Source organism: Arachis hypogaea, chromosome 9 (genome assembly GCF_003086295.3).
Source record: "Arachis hypogaea cultivar Tifrunner chromosome 9, arahy.Tifrunner.gnm2.J5K5, whole genome shotgun sequence".
Lineage (NCBI taxonomy): Eukaryota > Viridiplantae > Streptophyta > Magnoliopsida > Fabales > Fabaceae > Arachis > Arachis hypogaea.
The window spans coordinates 77,242,571-77,249,571 of record NC_092044.1 but is presented as its reverse complement, the minus strand read 5'-3'; the positions used below and the strand labels follow the sequence as shown (position 1 = coordinate 77,249,571).

The 7,001-nt window shown below is 39.4% G+C and overlaps 1 non-coding gene across 1 annotated transcript; it reads right to left on the bottom strand.

The window, feature by feature from the left end:
* Positions 1-6,508: 6,508 nt before the first annotated feature.
* Positions 6,509-6,612, bottom strand: LOC112713905 (small nucleolar RNA R71). The gene has a single exon (XR_003158865.1). It is a non-coding gene; the product is annotated as a small nucleolar RNA R71 (small nucleolar RNA).
* Between the last annotated feature and the right edge of the window lie 389 nt (positions 6,613-7,001).

The following is a 7,001-nucleotide window of genomic DNA, read 5'->3' as shown; positions in this document are numbered from 1 at the left end:
TCACCAGGGAATTAGAAACAAATCAAGTGGCTGCAATACACACACAAGATCAAGAGGAAGTAAGCACTGAAGGAGGTGATTTGGAAGAGGCCAACTATGTGGGAAATCAACAAAGGCAACCATATGATCCACATTCCAACACTTACAACCCAGGCTGGAAAAACCACCCAAACTTTGGGTGGGGAAACCAGCAAACCCAACCACAAAACCACAAACCTTACAACCCCAACCAACATAACAATTCCACATACCAAAACTCCAACCAAAGATCATACCAAGCCACACAAAACACTTACTCCCAACCACCATATCATGGCCAAAATAATCAACCTGCCCAACCTAATCCGAACCAACAATTTCAAGATCAATTAAACAGGATAGAAGGAATGCTTGCAAACATGGGTCAGGACATAAGTGAGTTGAAAAGCTTTAGGGATGATGTGAGATCTACCTTAAGGAACCATGGTGAAAAACTAAAGAGGATGGAGTCTCGAGTAGGAGAGCTATCTCAACAGGCCCCCAAGTCAACTGCAGTGTTCCCTAGTGACACAGAAAAGAATCCTAAAGGGGAACAAAAGGGAGTGAGATGGGAAGAATGCAAGGCCATCACCATATTGAAGAAAGTCTCAGAAGAAGAAGGAATCAGACCCTCAGAACAGGAGCCAGAAATCTTGAAGGAAGGTGTGGAAGAAGCTAAGCAGGAAAGTGAAACTGAGCAAGCCAAGGAACTGCAAAATAAAGGCATGCTGGAAACATACCAACCAAAAGCACCATTTCCTCAGAGGTTAGGAGGAGGTGAAAAAGGGAAAACATATTCAAGGTTTTTAGAGACATTTAAGTCTCTCCATATCAATATTCCCTTTCTTGAGATTCTCCAGCAGATGCCTACACATATCAAGTATTTGAAGGAATTGCTGAGCAAGAAAAGAGTTTTGAAGGGAGGACAAACTGTAATAATGAACAAAGAATGCAGTGCCCTCATCAAGAAGGACATAGTCTCTAAGAAAACAGACCCAGGAAGTTTTCATATCCCCTGCATCATAGGGGAAACAAAAATTGACAGAGGATTCTGTGATCTAGGAGCTAGCATAAATGTGATGCCTCTGACTCTTATGAAGAGGCTACAGCTAAATGAGGTGAGATCCACTGATGTAATCATACAACTGGCTGACAAAACTCAGAAGCAAGCTGAAGGGGTAGTTGAGAATGTGCTGGTGAAAGTGGGAAATTATTTCTTCCCCACAGACTTTGTCATTTTGGACATGGAGGAAAGCTACCTACACCCTATCATTCTGGGAAGGCCATTTCTAGCCACTACTAGAGCGCTCATAGATGTAGAACAAGGAGAGCTAATTTTGAGAATACATGATGAACATCTCATTTTCCATGTTTTCAAACCTGCATCTGAGCCTGAACCAGAACCTGAAAAGCCTAAGGATGATAGTAGCCATCTGTGTTTGGAGGAAAGCAATCCAGCAGCTGAAACTCTGAAACAGTCCTTGGAAGGCAAACAAGAATTGCAAGAGTTAAAGCCACAAGAATCAATAGAAACAGATCAGAAGGATCCTCCTGGCATAAGGGTTAATGAAGAAATCCTCAAGAGAGAGGGAAGAATTGTAAAGAAATTGCCAAGAGGGTGGAGAAACAAGAAAATTCCCACTGAAGGTTTCTCTCCGGGAGATAAAGTGATATCAAGTCATTATCTGCCAATCCCACCTGACCTCAAAACCATTCCTTCCCAGCTCCCTCAAGTGTTCACAATCAGGAAAGTTCTTTCTATGGAACATTTGGAAATCATGAAGGAATCAAATGGGGACATTTTCATAGTGAGAGGAGAGGACATCAAGCACTACAATCCACCCTAACAAGCTGACCGTCAAGCTAATGACGTTAAAGAAGCGCTTGTTGGGAGGCAACCCAACCTGAGGTAATACTCCTTTGCTGTTTCTTTTATTTGTTTCAATAAAAAGGTGAAGTAGTTTCTGTGCATTGCAAAGAATTAAGTTTGGTGTTTCACACCAAACAATGAATTCGTGGATCAATAATTCAAAGGGGAATGTGTGACTCTAAGTTTGGTGTTCCACCATACAGATCAACTGAACACAACAACCTTTGAATTATATGAAAGGAACAACCATTCTAAGCAGTCACAGAAATGCTTAAAATCCTTATCAGCAACTTCATTCCCAGGAGAATTCAAGGATTCAAAGAGCAGAGGAGTAAGTAGGAGACTAAGTTTGGTGTTCACACACCAACTTAAGACTCAGACACTTGCCCATACATAGTTGAGCTAACCACTCAAGTGCTTGAGAAGCAAGCAACTTCATCACTCTTTGCAGGAAAGGAAACAAGGATCTTAGAAAGAACATGAAGCAACAACTAGGAGAAGAAGGAGAAATCAAATTGTTTCCTGGCAACAAAGAGAAAACAAGAAATTTCACAAGGTGGTGTTGTTCCTTGACCATTATTTAAAAGGCAAACAAAAGCATGCTTGTTCTGGTTTAAACTGTAATTGTTGAATCTTTCTGGAATGTGAAGTTTTTAGTATGAGTGTTGGTTTACTGCTTTGAATAAAGTGAATGCCTAGATGTTTGGATATAACTTCACCTTCTTAAACAAATGCTTGCCATGCTTGTTCTATTTCCAAAAATAAAAGAAGAGTTTGAACAAAAGTAACTTGGTTCAATTAGTGACAAATCAAGTAGAATTAAGTGGTGGTATGCATGCTTGATTGTTTAGTCAGATCACTGGAAATTGAGTGTAGAATTATCATTTTTGTGTAGAAGTTTGAATACTGTCTATGGATCTTGATGAATAAATGTCTTTAGCCATGAAAAAGAAAGAAAAAGAAGAAGAAAAAGCCACTGAAAAAAGGCAACCAAAAAGCAAAAAAAAATTGAGAAAATAAGCTAGGCACCAATGGTTTGAACTTCTGAGACAAATGCCTGTGATGTTTATGTATTAAGGATATGCTTGGATGAATAGGTTCTGAGGAGTGTTTCAACACTTGGTAACTTGGGTTAACTAACCCGGGATTATCAACCAAAAGTCCATTATCAAGAACAACCTAAATGCAAAACATTTAGTCACACAAAGAGGTGCTGGGCACCAATGTCTCAAGAAGAAATGTGAACTAAAATGCCTGTAGTGGATATGTGTAGTGCACTGATAAGAAAAAGAAAATGCCAAAGGCTTGTGCAACACATGACACTGAGCAAACAAGGAGCAAAGGAGCTCTAAGAAAAAGAAAAACAAAGAAGGGAAAAGTGCCAAGGACATAAGAATAACAAGAGGCCATAGCAGTGTTTGATGGATGCAATGAAAAAGTGATAATCTTACCTGATAAGAATGAAAAAGTGATGCTGCAACTTTCTGCATAAAACCCTTCTGATGAACTTCAAATGCTTGCAAATATAGCCAATGTAATTGCTTTCTGTTTCATACTTTCTTCTCAAATAACTCAGGACTTGCTTAGGGACAAGCAAGTATTAAGTTTGGTGTTGTGATGCCAAGGCATCTTAGGCTAGTTTCACTAGCATTTTTCTATTAGTTTTAGTTGTTTTATGCATTTTCTTGAGCTTAAAGTAACCAAGAATGGTTAAATGAACAACAAAGCAATGAACCATCCAAACAGTATGATTTTGATGCAAATTCCATGAGTTTTTAGTTATATTACTTGAATGCTATGAATGGAAGATTTCTCATGAAATTTTGCAAGACTTTGATGTAGTTGTTTGGATGATTTCAGGGAAGAAGAGGCTAGGCAAGGAAGCAACAAAATCAATAAAGGAAGCTTGAATATCACATGTGGAGTTTAAGTTCCAGTTTAAGCTTAAACTGGAACTTAAACTGCCAAGCCATATAATGCTGGGAAGTGGCGTTTAAGCTCCAGTTTAAGCTTAAACTAGAGCTTAAACGCCAAAATCATGAAAGCTGAGAAATGCTGAAACTGGCGTTTAACCTCCAGTTTAACCTTAAACTGGAAGTTAAACGCCAGAAATGAGAAATGCACCAGGGAGCCATTTCCACGTTTAAGCTCCAGTTTAACCTTAAACTGGAGCTTAAACGTGTTCGACTATTTTTCTCCTCCAGGGTTGCTTTCTCATCTCCACGTTTAAGCTTCAGTTTAACCTTAAACTGAAGCTTAAACGTGTTCGACCATTCCACACTCCGTAGTTGGTTTCTTCATTTCCACGTTTAAGCTCCAGTTTAAGCTTAAACTGGAGCTTAAACGTGTTCGACCATTCCACACTCCGTAGTTGCTTTCTTCCATTTCCACGTTTAAGCTTCAGTTTAACCTTAAACTAAAGCTTAAACGTGTTCGATTACTTTACCCTCCAGGGTGGCCTTCTTCCATTTCCACGTTTAAGCTTCAGTTTAACCTTAAACTGAAGCTTAAACTGCAACTTAAACGCCACTATTTGAAAAGGTTTCTGGGCCAAAGATATTGCAGTTTAAGTTAACATTTGAGCACAAACATTAACTTAAACGTACTCTGGTATGAAACCCAATTGAATATCATGGTTTATGGGATTGGGCCTGAAGAATGGATGAGTCTGGAATTTCAATTTGTTGAGTCATGTGTCATTACTTGATTATCACTAAGTTGGCTCAATGAATGTTACAGAATTGGATCAGCAGCCTCATCAGGATTATGGATCATAAACCCAAAGCAAAAGGAAATCAGGGAAAGGCCTCAAAGCCCAAGAAACACAACAGAAGCTCAATTTAGAAAGTGTATAAATAGGATAGAATTTAAGTTAGTAAGGGACTTTTTGGGGATCATTTTTCTAGTTTTTCCTACTTTTTGTAATTGAATTCAGAGCTATGACTCACTAAACCCCCTTCATTGGGTTAGGGAGCTCTATTGTAATTCAATGAATCAATAATAGTTTTTATCTTCTTCTTCAATCTTTTCTCTTGAATTTTGTTAGAAAGCTTCTCGATCTAATTCCATTGGTTAGTTGTCTTGGGAAAGAAACTATCCATAATTGGAATCCTTCGGAACCTTGGGAAAGGAATGGAGGATTCATGCTAGAGAAGCTTTCTCACAGTGAATTGGATTGGGGTTTGGATGGATATTGTGACATGTAATCCTACCAAATTGTGGTTCATGAAACTGTGTGGTATAATCAGTGATCGAGCATCATCTCTTCTTATGAACATTTAAACCAAGGGATTGGGAATTTGTTTGTTTTTAGAGAGAATTGGTGAGCCAAGGGATTGGGATCCAATCATATAAGATTGCCAAGAAAATTCAATGAATGCATTGGTTGAGGAAGGGATAAAAATGTTTTGATTCGGAGATCTCAATATCTCCTGAAACCCAATGAATTCCCCCATTTCTGATCTACCACTTTCTCTTTACATTCTGCAATTAAATTCATGCAATCACCCCGATCCCTTTTTAATTTCAGCACTTTAACTTCTCGCTCTTTAATTCATGCAATTTAAGATTCCGCAATTCTCATCTAAATCTTGATTCCGCTCAACTAGAACACACTTCTAATCCGAATTGCTCACTCAACCGATCCTTGTGGGATTCGACCTCACTCTATTGTGAGTTTTTACTTGACGATAACCGGTGCACTTGCCGGAAGGAATTTTTGCCGATTGTGCAATTTCCTAAAATCGTAGCATCAAGTTTATGGCGCCGTTGCCGGGGATTGGTTTTCGATTGACAATTCTCAAATTGGAAGTTAACTAGATTGAGCATTTTTCTTGTTTTGTTAATTCAGTTCAAGTTACTTGTTGAATTTTAATTTCTGCACTCTGTTACTTGCTTTCTTTCTTTATGCCTTTAAATTCAAGCAACTAACTCACTGACCTACTAACTATTTGAATTAATTCCTCAACTGCTCTAACCATACTCTTCCATTAACCAAGAGTATTTCACTTGTTTGTTGCCTGTGCTGTGTTCTTGTATGACAGGTAGAAGAGGAGAGACATTAACTCCTCCATATACAGAACCAGAGAGGACCCTTCATAAACTTAGAAGGGAAGCAAGAGGGAAGAGAATCTAAGAGAAGAAGAATCTGAAGGAGAATCTGAGGACAATTTTGAGGAAGCTCTAGATCTCAACATGGATAGAGATGTTCACAACCATGAGAGAGCTGATGGAAACAATGCCATTCCCGAGAGGAGGGTTCTTGGTTCATACATAAACCCAACCTCTGGGAATTGTGGTAGCAGCATTTAGAAACCACCCATTCAGGCCAACAATTTTGAACTCAAACCACAGCTAATATCACTGGTGGAGGATCATTGTTCATTTGGTGGTAGTGCTAATGAAGATCCAAACCAACATCTCACAAAATTCCTGAGAATTTGCGACACTGTGAAGTCCAATGGAGTTCAGGAAGATGCCTATAAACTGCTCTTGTTCCCATTTTCACTTAGGGACAAGGCAGCTAAGTGGCTGGAATCATTTCCAAGGGGGAGCCTAACAACCTGGGATGAGGTGGAAAGCAAGTTTCTGGCACGTTTCTACCCCCCACAAAAGGTCAATAGGCTTCGATCTGAGGTTCAGACTTTTAGACAACAAGATGGTGAAACTCTCTACGAGGCATGGGAGAGATTCAAGGATTTGACAAGGAAATGCCCACCAGACATGTTCCATGACTGGGTGCAATTGCATATTTTCTATGATGGACTTTCTTATGAATCAAGGAAGGCTGTAGACCATTCATCAGGAGGTTCATTGAACAGGAAAAAGACTGTGGAAGAAGCCATCGAAGTGATTGAGACAGTGGCTGAGAATGAGTACTACTATGCTTCAGAGAGACACAACACTAAGGGAGTCATGGAGCTGAACCATGTTGATACAATTCTAGCCCAAAACAAGGTGTTTGCCAAGCAACTAGCAGAGCTCACCAGGAATTTAAAAACAAATCAAGTGGTTGCAATACACACACAAGATCAAGAGGAAGTAAGCACTGAAGGAGGTAATTGGGAAGAGGCCAACTATGTGGGAAATCAACAAAGGCAACCATATGATCCAC